This window comes from Nyctereutes procyonoides, unplaced genomic scaffold (assembly GCF_905146905.1).
Source record: "Nyctereutes procyonoides isolate TBG_1078 unplaced genomic scaffold, NYPRO_anot_genome, whole genome shotgun sequence".
Classification (NCBI taxonomy): Eukaryota; Metazoa; Chordata; class Mammalia; order Carnivora; family Canidae; genus Nyctereutes; species Nyctereutes procyonoides.
In genome coordinates this window covers 8519875-8530579 of record NW_026575141.1, presented here as the reverse complement: position 1 = coordinate 8530579, position 10705 = coordinate 8519875, and the positions used below count along the sequence as shown (strand labels likewise).

Below are 10705 nucleotides of genomic sequence, written 5' to 3'. Positions count from 1 at the left end.
TTAAAGCCCCAGGCTCAGGCTCCAGCAGGCTTTCCCCTCATCTTCCTTTATAGTTAGCTATAACTACTAGATACTGTGGAATACTTTTATTTTCCTATTACTCTATAGAAATTGTGTTTTCTACTCTTACTTTCTTCTTTAGCTTGGAAGCCCAACATCCCTGTGACTTCATCCCAACCATTATATTATACACACACATCACATCTACACATATGTTATGTTTATATATATATGTATGTGTATACATATATATGTATATATGTAATGACAGTGAATGACTCATGTATCCCAGTTTTGAGTCAATCAGCAGATGGCATTTTGCTGGCAGCAGGAACTGCTTCAGTGGGTTCAGGGAACATAAGCTTAAGCTTTTGGTTAGTTAGGGTGGGCAGTATTCTCTCCAGCTAGACATAAAAGAGGAAATATAAAGCTCAAATGCTTCTTGCAGACATCCCATGAGCAAGGTGAAATGAGTCTTAGAACAAGACTGACATTGCGAGGGACAATGGAAGCAGGCGGAGGAAATAGAGTAAACCGATTACAAGTTCTTTTCTGCCTCTGGATTTATGTCATTATTATTATTATTATTATTATTATTATTATTAAATTTTGCCACTCAGAGTGGTCCATGGACCAGCAAAATTACTATTGTCTGGGAGCTTGTTAGAAGACTCTAAGGCCCCATCCTAGACCAACCCAACAAAATCACAAACTGTATTTCATCAGAATCTCCAAGTGATTAGCAGACATCAAAATTTCAGAAGTATGTCTATAGCAGTGGCTCTCTAGATGTGGTTTGTGGATCCCTGAGGGTTTCTAAGGCTTTTCTGTAGAGTATGAGAAGTCAAACCTGGTTTCATAATAAGACATAATTTGCCCTATCTACAGTACCCACTGCTATAGTCTTCATATTCTCAGTGAGAGGGAGTTTTTCTCCCTCTTTACTTTATAGTAGACCTACGCACTTTCTGATTTTTTTTAAAAGATTTTATTTATTTATTCACGAGAGACACACACACACACAGAGAGAGAGAGAGAGAGACAGAAACACAGTCAGAGGGAGAAGCAGGCTCCATGCAGGGAGCCTGAAGTGGGACCCGATTCTGGGTCCCCAGGATCACGCCCTAGGCTGTAGGCAGCGCTAAACCACTGAGCCACCGGGGCTGCCCACTTTCTGATTTTTTAGCATAGTTTTCTCTTTCTTCTTATACGAGTGACCAAGTTCATACTGGGAAGAGCCCACTCCTAGTCCATGGAGGTTAGGTGTGGATGACCACCTACCTTTACTTAATGCTTTCTTTCTCGGTAAGAAGAGATCATCTAAGTTTGGCCAATTAACAATTTTAGTTTTCCTATCCAGTGATTGATTCGGATTTTGATATATGATCCATGTTGGTGCATTCAGAAGAAATACCAACACTTGTTTTTTCTGGCAATTTGGGAACAAGAAGCTCTCTTTATCTTATTTGCTTTTTTTTTTTTTAAGATTTTATTTATTTATTCAAGAGAAACAGAGAGAGAGGCAGAGACACAGGCAGAGGGAGAAGCAGGCTCCATGCAGGGAGCCTGATGCAGGACTCAATCCCAAGACCCCGGGATCATGCCCTGAGCCAAAGGCAGAATCAACTGCTGAGCCACCCAGGTGTCCCTACCTTATTTGCTTTTTAAAAAGATAGTATTAAAAAAAATAAAAAAAATAAAAAATAAAATAAAATAAATAAAAAGATAGTATAGGCTAGCATTGCCAGTAGTTCCCTTTGGAGATGGTTTCTCTGTTATAGCCAGGTATAGAATTGAAGTCTAAAATAACTTTGCTTAGAATCATGAAACATATGCTATGTAACTGAAGGCCAAATCTATTTTGTGAAACAAAGGCAACGTATAACATTTTTATTTATTTATTTATTTATGATAGGCACACAGTGAGAGAGAGAAAGAGGCAGAGACACAGGCAGAGGGAGAAGCAGACTCCATGCACCGGGAGCCCGACGTGGGATTCGATCCCGGATCTCCAGGATCGCGCCCTGGGCCAAAGGCAGGCGCTAAACCGCTGCGCCACCCAGGGATCCCGGCAACGTATAACATTAACTAAAACCTTGGAAATTTACCAGTTCACGTTCATTTCCTTCCAGGTACTGGTATTGATTTTTACTTGTCTTTGTAATTGATGATATTGAAAACGTTATTTTCCCCTCTATTTTCATGAGTTCTTGAGTGAAGTTTAGGTAGGCTTCATGAATATCAAATCCAGATATTTTTTGAATTGAAGGTTCTAGCAACCCCCTTTTTTTCTCTTTTAATTCTCAGTACCTAGCACACTGCTTGCTTCATAGTCATTGCTGAAGTGAAAAAGGAATTTTGAATGCAGCTATTGAAACTGCAAATCCTTCCTTGACTACACTGAATTATTATGTTGTTAATTTTGTAAAGAGTTGAAAACATTTTTTCAAGGTTAACATTCTATTATCCTACAAGGATCCCCAATTATAATTTGACTTCTAAAGCTTCAAAGAATATTATTAAAAACCTTATAGAAAAATGTTTCCTTAATATATTTATTGTGTACCTAATATATGCTGGGTCTTACCTTGGTTTGAATAAGATACAATCCACAATCTCAATACTCAAAAAAGGTCCTATTTGGTAGATAAGATGAACATAAGCATACTTTTAACTTGTTTTGTAAAAGTAGCAGATGCAAAACACCAAGTGATAAACTTTATCTGTGAAGATCAGAGAAGTGCATTGAAGTGTGTGACAAGCAGAGCTAGAGGATATTATAGACGAAAGAAAGGCATATTCAAATGCACCAGCATTCGATGCACAAATATTTGAGGGGAACTGTAAACAGTTTAGAATTGTCTGAAAGAGGGATGATAGGAGATGAAACTAAAGAGAAAGGCTGAATCCAGATCAAGATTGTGTTTGCCATATCAAGGAAACTTGATGTTGTTCAGCTGACCACTGCTACTTACTTCTAAGAAAATCCACTTGAAAAACATTCAAATCCCTCCTAAATAATTTGAGATTATAGTATCTTGTATCTTCCTCCTTCTGTGGGAATCATTTATATATACAAATGGGATCCTTTCAAATGTCTTGTGGGGGACAGAGAGGTATTCCAGAAGCAATGGGGAAGTGGATGAGATGATAGACTTGAAAGGTAGGCTTAAGGCAGTGGCTGTGTGAATGGGGAGGTCGATAGGTCTTAAGAATTTGAGGGAGGATAGGATCGAAGGAATTCTATAAATCATGGCTTTAATCTAACTTATTTACTTATATTTTAGTGAGAAGGAGGAAGCTTTTAAAATAATTACCCCTTAGGTTTTCATGGATATAAGCAGTGAACTTTAGATCTGATAATAATATGTTACTTAATTTTACAAATTAAAGTATATATACAAAGTATTTTTAGGCTATTTATAGCCCCTTTAGAGAATAATAGACATATTAAATAAAGGGGAGGCGCTACTGCCTCATGAACTGCAATAGTGAATTTACAGCTTTCTTTGAGACTTTTGATTAAAGATGCCCACTTACTCCTCCACTTCAGATTCAATGTCATACTCATGTATAATTTTGTTTGTTTTTTTCTGTAAGATTTTATTTAGTTATTTATTCATTTAGAGAGAAGGGGGAGGGGCAGAGAGAGAGAGAGAGAATCTTAAGCAGACTCCCCTGCTGAGTGCAGAGCCCTACTACTCGGTGGGGCTCCATCTCACAACTCTGAAATCATGACCTGAGCCAAAAATCAAGTCAGGCACTTAACCAACTGAGCCACTCAGGTGCCCTGGTATATAGTTTTATACTTTCTGAAATTGTCTAATATCTATTGGTTCCAATTTTATACAGAAAATATTAAATTAGTTTTGGTGATCCTAACTGTGACTTTTTCCTAAATTTCTTCTGTCTTTAGTTACCTTCATTGTAATTTGCATTTTTGATTTTATAACTTGGTTAGTTGGAGTAATCCTTCTCAATTTCTTTCTTTCTTTCTTTCTTTCTTTCTTTCTTTCTTTCTTTCTTTCTTTCTTTCTTTCTTCCTTCCTTCCTTCCTTCCTTCCTTCCTTCCTTCCTTCTTCTTTCTTCTTTCTTTCTTTCTTTCTTTCTTTCCTTCTTTCTATCTTTCTTTCTTTCAAAGATTTTATTTAGGGACACCTGGGTGACTCAGTGGTTGAGTGTCTTCCTTTGGCTCAGGTCATGATCCTGAGGTCCTGTGATCAAGTCCCACATCAGGTTTCCTGAAGGAAGCCTGCTTCTCCCTCTGCCTATGTCTCTGCCACTCTGTGTCTTTCGTGAATAAATAAATAAAATCCTTAAAAAGACAGAGAGAGCACAACAGGAGAAGCAGCAGAGGGAGAAGCAGGCTCCCTGCTGAACAGGCTGCCCCATGCCAGGCTCAATCCCAGGATCCTGGGACCATGACCTGAGTTGCAGGCAGACACTTAACCAACTGAGCCACCCAGGAACCCTCAATTTCTTTTATATCATGACCATGTTCTTATACATACAATGTATGTATACAGAACATGAAAGGCAATAGATAAGGCTGCTTGCTTTAGGAGACCACAAGCCAAGTGCTGTAGTCTACCATACCTTATCAGGCCACTCAATGTTGGCAGGAATTGCTATCTGCTCATGACCCCATAGGCCATTCACACTGGTTGGAATGCTCTGAGTTATGGAACGGGACTTAAAGAGCTCATTACTATAGGATGCACACCTGCACTGTTCAGCAAGTATTGTGATAGCACTTGACATATCATGTAACACAAATGCCAACTGGCTCTAGGAACAGTTGCTAGTGATCCCATAGGTTTATGAAACTTAGGATGACTTAACAATCATTACAGAGAACATGACTGAAAGCATTTATTTTATTGATGAAAGCTCAGGAACATTTGACAGGACATTGTAAATGCCCAATTCTTTTATTTCATAAATGAGAACATATGAGATTAAAGAAATTATGTGTCTTGACTTGAATAGACATTAAATGACTGGACTATAAGCTCTATGAAGTCAGGGACATTTTGTTAACTGCTATATGCTGTTGTACGGTAGAGATCGCAGCACATGGCATAAGTTTTCTAAAATTCTGTTGCATGAATGAATGAATTGGCTAGGGTCACTCAGGTAATGAAAGCCAAAATGAGAATTACAATCTTCTATCTCCCAGTTCAATGATTTGATCCACTGTGCCTAAGACTGTATGTCACATTGTTATCAATGCTCTGTGAACAATCCATTATGTGGCACAAAGCACAGAGGGTCATGAACACATCCTAGAACTGAATATTTTAAAGATTTACCTGCTGTTTTGTAACACTTCCTATCCATCATATTCATAAATCAAACATGAAATATTTGGGTTGCCACAAAACTTATATTTATCTTAATATATGTCTGTAAAGAATGTTAAAAACAACAAAGTTGCTCTTCTATGAGCTTTCACAAAAATTTTTCTCCTTTGGTAGTTATAGCATTTTGCCATTTGCTTGAGTCATCGAATGTATTTAGATTTATCTTTACTTCCTACTAATTAAATAATGAAAAGCAAAACTTTAAATAAAGTAATTACTAATGTATCCTATATGCATTAAAATTAGAGTGAGCACCATCACTGAAAGTTTATATTACTCACACATTCATTAAACATTCATTAACCTCACCTCAGGTATAGGTGTCCTTGTTTACATATTTCAGATTTGCATATATCTGCCCTGAACAAGATTTCAAAAATGTTTATGACCCTATGACCACCTTAATTATGAATCCCCAGGCAGATGTTTGTGAAATCCTTACCCAATGTGGCTTTTCCCCTCTTCTACCAGGTTTTTATTCAGTTCAGTATACAAGGTGACACTAAGATAGGACAAATGAAGTTTCAGTGTGGATCCCTCCATCTTCCCCCTGTAATTCCTGACCTGGTAGGTACCAAAGCCAGAAGGGACCTGGGATAAGAATGCTGGGTCATATGGAAAGCTGCTGTGTTTCGCCTGACTGATGGGGAAAGGAAAAGGCTTCGATTTTTCACAATCTAAAAGACATTCTCTTTCTCTAATGTATGGTCTTAAGCCACTTTTTGAGAATTGTGTTTCACAGAAAGACCCCCAGACCAAAAGATATTTCATTCTTTGATAAAGTTTTTGGGAATATTCATATAGAAATGCTACACATGATCCTGGGGTAAGGTGGCCCCGCTGGAGGTGTGTAATCTGGCAACTGGCCTTTGGGTTTGGTGTAAATCCTTACTAGTTTCTGTTAGTACCAAATATTTTCCAACAGATCACCAATATTCCAGGTCAGAGATGGATGGACAGTGAGGCATCTTATATATGATACCCAATTCTTCAGTGGAGATCTGATCAATCTTATTTAACACATAGATACAAAGGATATAAACTCTGTTTTCTTCCATCGCATCAGCGAGGCCATCTACTGTGGCATCACTGTGCAGAGCCATACCGGCATTACTAATTTTATATTCAGCCAGAATGCTATTCATACTTTCAGCATTCAGTCCACTCTGAAGGCAAGTGATAGTGAGATTGATGCCTCCCTTATCCTTCTTTTTAAAACCAATGTTAGGGGTTTGCTGTTCAAGTGAAAGCTAAAGTCTTCCAGCTTGTTTTCAATTATCTCATGTCCCAGTGGTTTCAGGACATCCAGAACAATCAGGATCAAGTTATATGCTCAGGCCACTGCAATGACTTCCTTTACTTTTTCCATTCTTGGCACCTTCATTGATAACTGGGAGATCCAGAATCTGGGTCCTGGCACCTTTGTATCTGATGACACCAGGATCTGTGGTAGGATAGTGAACTCAGGCTGTCTTGTTGAAATATACCCCTACCAGGTTGCTGAGCAGTGTTAATTTCTCCACAGATGGAAAATCCACAATATATTTGAGCATCCCTATGTCCTTTTTTTTTTTTTTTTTTTGTTTTTGTTTTTGTTTTTTTTTTTTTTTTAGATTTTTTTTTTTTATAAATTAATTTTTATTGGTGTTCAATTTACCAACATACAGAATAACACCCAGTGCTCATCCCGTCAAGTGTACCCCCCAGTGCCCGTCACCCATTCACCCCCACCCCCCACCCTCCTCCCCCTCCACCACCCCTAGTTCATTTCCCAGAGTTAGAAGTCTTTATGTTCTGTCTCCCTTTCTGATATTTCTCACACATTTCTTCTCCCTTCCCTTATATTCCCTTTCGCTATTATTCATATTCCCCAAATGAATGAGAACATACACCGTTTGTCCTTCTCCGGTTACTGTGGCCAAGTTCAAAAAGGGTGTTGCCTGAGTTCTCCTCTGGGATTTTGATGGAATCTTGTCTCACATTTAGATCTTTCATCTATTTTGAGTTTATCTTTGTGTATGGTGCAAGAGAGTGGTCCAGTTTCATTCTTCTGCATGTGGATGTCCAATTTTCCCAGCACCATTTATTGAAGAGACTGTCTTTCTTCTAGTGGATCGTCTTTCCTCCTTTATCGCATATTAGTTGAGCATAAAGTTCAGGGTCCACTTCTGGGTTCTCTGTTCTGTTCCATTGATCTATATGTCTGTTTTTGTGCCAGTACCACACTGCCTTGATGAACACAGCTTTGTAGTACAACCTGAAATCTGGCATTGCGATGCCCCCAGATATGGTTTTCTTTTTTTAAAATTCCCCTGGCTGTTTGGGGTCTTTTCTGATTCCACACAAATCTTAAAATAATTTGTTCTAAGTCTCTGAAGAAAGTCCATGGTATTTTGATAGGGATTGCATTATACGTGTAAATTGCCCTGGGTAACATTGACATTTTCACAATATTAATTCTGCCAATCCATGAGCATGGAATATTTTTCCATCTCTTTGTGTCTTCCTCAATTTCTTTCAGAAGTGTTCTGTAGTTTTTAGGGTATATTTTGAGAACCATTTGAATGGTAAATGGTTCTCCAACCTTTTATTTTCAGGTTGTAGGTGTCCTTCTGTCTAAAATGAGTCTCTTGTAGACAGCAAATAGATGGGTCCTGTTTTTTTATCCAGTCTGAAACTCTGCGCCTTTTGATGGGGTCATTAAGCCCATTCACGTTCAGAGTTACTTGAACTTCTTCTTAAAGGGGAGTTTTAAGAGTCCCCCTTAAAATTTCTTGCAGAGCTGGTTTGGAGGTCACATATTCTTTCAGTTCCTGCCTGTCTTGGAAGCTCTTTATCTCTCCTTCCATTTTGAATGAGAGCCTTGCTGGATAAAGTATTCTTGGTTGCATGTTCTTCTCATTTAGGACCCTGAATATATCCTGCCAGCCCTTTCTGGCCTGCCAGGTCTCTGTGGAGAGGTCTGCTGTTACCCTAATATTCCTCCCCATGAAAGTCAGGGACTTCTTGTCTCTTGCTGCTTTAAGGATCTTCTCTTTATCTTTGGAATTTGCAAGCTTCACTATTAGATGTCGAGGTGTTGAACGGTTTTTATTGATTTTAGGGGGGGATCTCTCTATTTCCTGGATCTGAATGCCTGTTTCCCTTCCCAGATTGGGAAAGTTTTCAGCTAGGATTTGTTCAAATACATATTCTGGCCCTCTGTCCCTTTCGGCGCCCTCGGGAACCCCAATTAAACGTAGGTTTTTCTGCCTCAGGCTGTCGTTTATTTGCCTTAATCTGTCTTCATGGTCCTTCAATTGTTTATCTCTTTTTTCCTCAGTTTCCCTCTTTGCCATTAACTTGTCTTCTATGTCACTCACTCGTTCTTCCACCTCGTTAACCCTCGTCGTTAGGACTTCTAGTTTGGATTGCATCTCATTCAATTGATTTTTAATTTCTGCCTGATTGGATCTAAATTCTGCAGTCATGAAGTCTCGTGAGGCCTTAATGCTTTTTTCTAGAGCCACCAGTAGCTGTAGAATAGTGCTTCTGAATTGGCTTTCTGACATTGAAGTGTAATCCAGATTTTGTAACTCTGTGGGAGAGAGGGCTGTTTCTGATTCTTTCTTTTGAGTTGAGGTTTTCCTTCTAGTCATTTTGCTCAGTGCAGAGTGGCCAGAAACAAGTTGTATTGGAACACGGGGGAGTATCACTGGCCCCTCTAGCTGGTCTTCTGGGGGAGGGGCCTGTTGCGTTGATTTTCAGGTGTTAGCACTTGGGGGAGCTGCTCTGCCCCTGCCTGCTGCAGGGCTCTGCGGGGGTTGTTTACCCCGCCAGGCCCCAGGAGGAACAGCCGCAGTTGCTATGGCAACTCTGGAAGCCTGGATTCAGCCTCCGCAGGAACTATGGGGCTCGGGGCTCTCGGCTCTCCGTCCGCAGGGCCTGGAGGCTCCGGGGCGGGGCCGCTGATCTGCTCAGCTCGGGGCAGGAGCGTCCTCGCTGTCTCGGGCCCTCCCGGCCTCTGCCTGTCCCGGGGGAGGCCGGATCCTGGGCTGTGTCCCGGCGCCCTGTGCTCCGGGGCCTGCGCTGTTGGATTCGCGCTCCCGCCCTGCAGCTCCCTCCCTGGAGCCGCTCCCGAGCCCCTCCGAGCTGCTCCGGTCGGTCCCTCCGTGCGCGCTGCAGCCCTTAGGGAGCTCGGAGCACTCTCCTGCGCTCGCAGGTGTCTGTTAGTGTCCCCGGGAGCCTGAGGGCATCCCCGCTCTCCTGGGTCCTGCTCCAACTCCCTGCGAGCCCCTTTCCGCCCGCCCGGGAAGGTTGGTGCAGCTCCTGCTCCTCCGGGACGGGGCTTTCCTGTCCTGGGGACACTCGCCCCGGCCTCAGCCCGGCTCCTCGCGGGGCCCCTCCCCCTCGGAGGCCTTTTGTTCCTTTATTTCTTTTTCCCCGTCTTCCTACCTTGATAGAAGCGCGGACTCTTCTCACTGTAGCATTCCAGCTGGTCTCTCTTTAAATCTCAGGCCGAATTCGTAGATTTTCAGGATGATTTGAAGGTTATCTAGGTAATTTGGTGGGGACAGGTGATTTGGGGACCCTGCTCTTCCGCCATCTTGCCCCTCCCCTCGCATCCCTATGTCCTGGTCACATCAAAATCTTCTCCTAGCCGGTGACCACCACCTTTTGGAGTAATGAGTTCTCTGCAAAGCTTAGAAAGGCAAGCCTTAATCAGATTTAGGTGGGACATTGTGGCCTTGTTTTTCTTGAGGCTAAGCCATCTCAGCTTTGATCTCTGTGATCCTGATGAAGATGCTGTTCCTGGTGGCAAATCTTGGGGGTTCCATGGTCTCCACATTGTCTCCTGTCACACACCTGGCATAGATTGACCACATCCATCTGGTGCTAATGCAGTGCACAGACGAGATACTTCCTACGTCTAGGGAGAGTTCCACGTGGGAGGTTCCCAGAGACACAGTGTGGAGCCTTCTCCTCTCCGCTCCCCTCAGCCAACTCCCCATTTTTTAAGGTTGTTGTTTCATTTCTTTATTAAGGAAGGGGATGCATCATTTACTGTGGACCTTCATGCTGGCCCCTCTGTGCACACAGGTTTGTATTGTTGAACTCTGCACACTGAATAAAACAAATCAGAAAGACAAGTTTGTTGCAAAAGTTTTGACCTGAAAACTGGGAAACTCAAGGCTATGGGAGTTGTGAGTTCTGAGTTGCTCACAGACTAAAGGGTTGTTGTTGTTTTAAGATTTATTTATTTGAGAGACAGATCTGGTGCATGAGCGTGTGGGGGCAGGGGCAGAGGGAGAGAGAGAATCCTCAAGCTGACTCCTGGAGGAGCAGGGAGCATGAGTGCTGTC

General features: G+C 41.6%; 1 pseudogene; it reads right to left on the bottom strand.

Moving 5' to 3' along the window:
- Positions 1-299: 299 nt before the first annotated feature.
- LOC129498145 (developmentally-regulated GTP-binding protein 1-like) lies at positions 300-10180 on the bottom strand (annotated as a pseudogene).
- Positions 10181-10705: the final 525 nt, after the last annotated feature.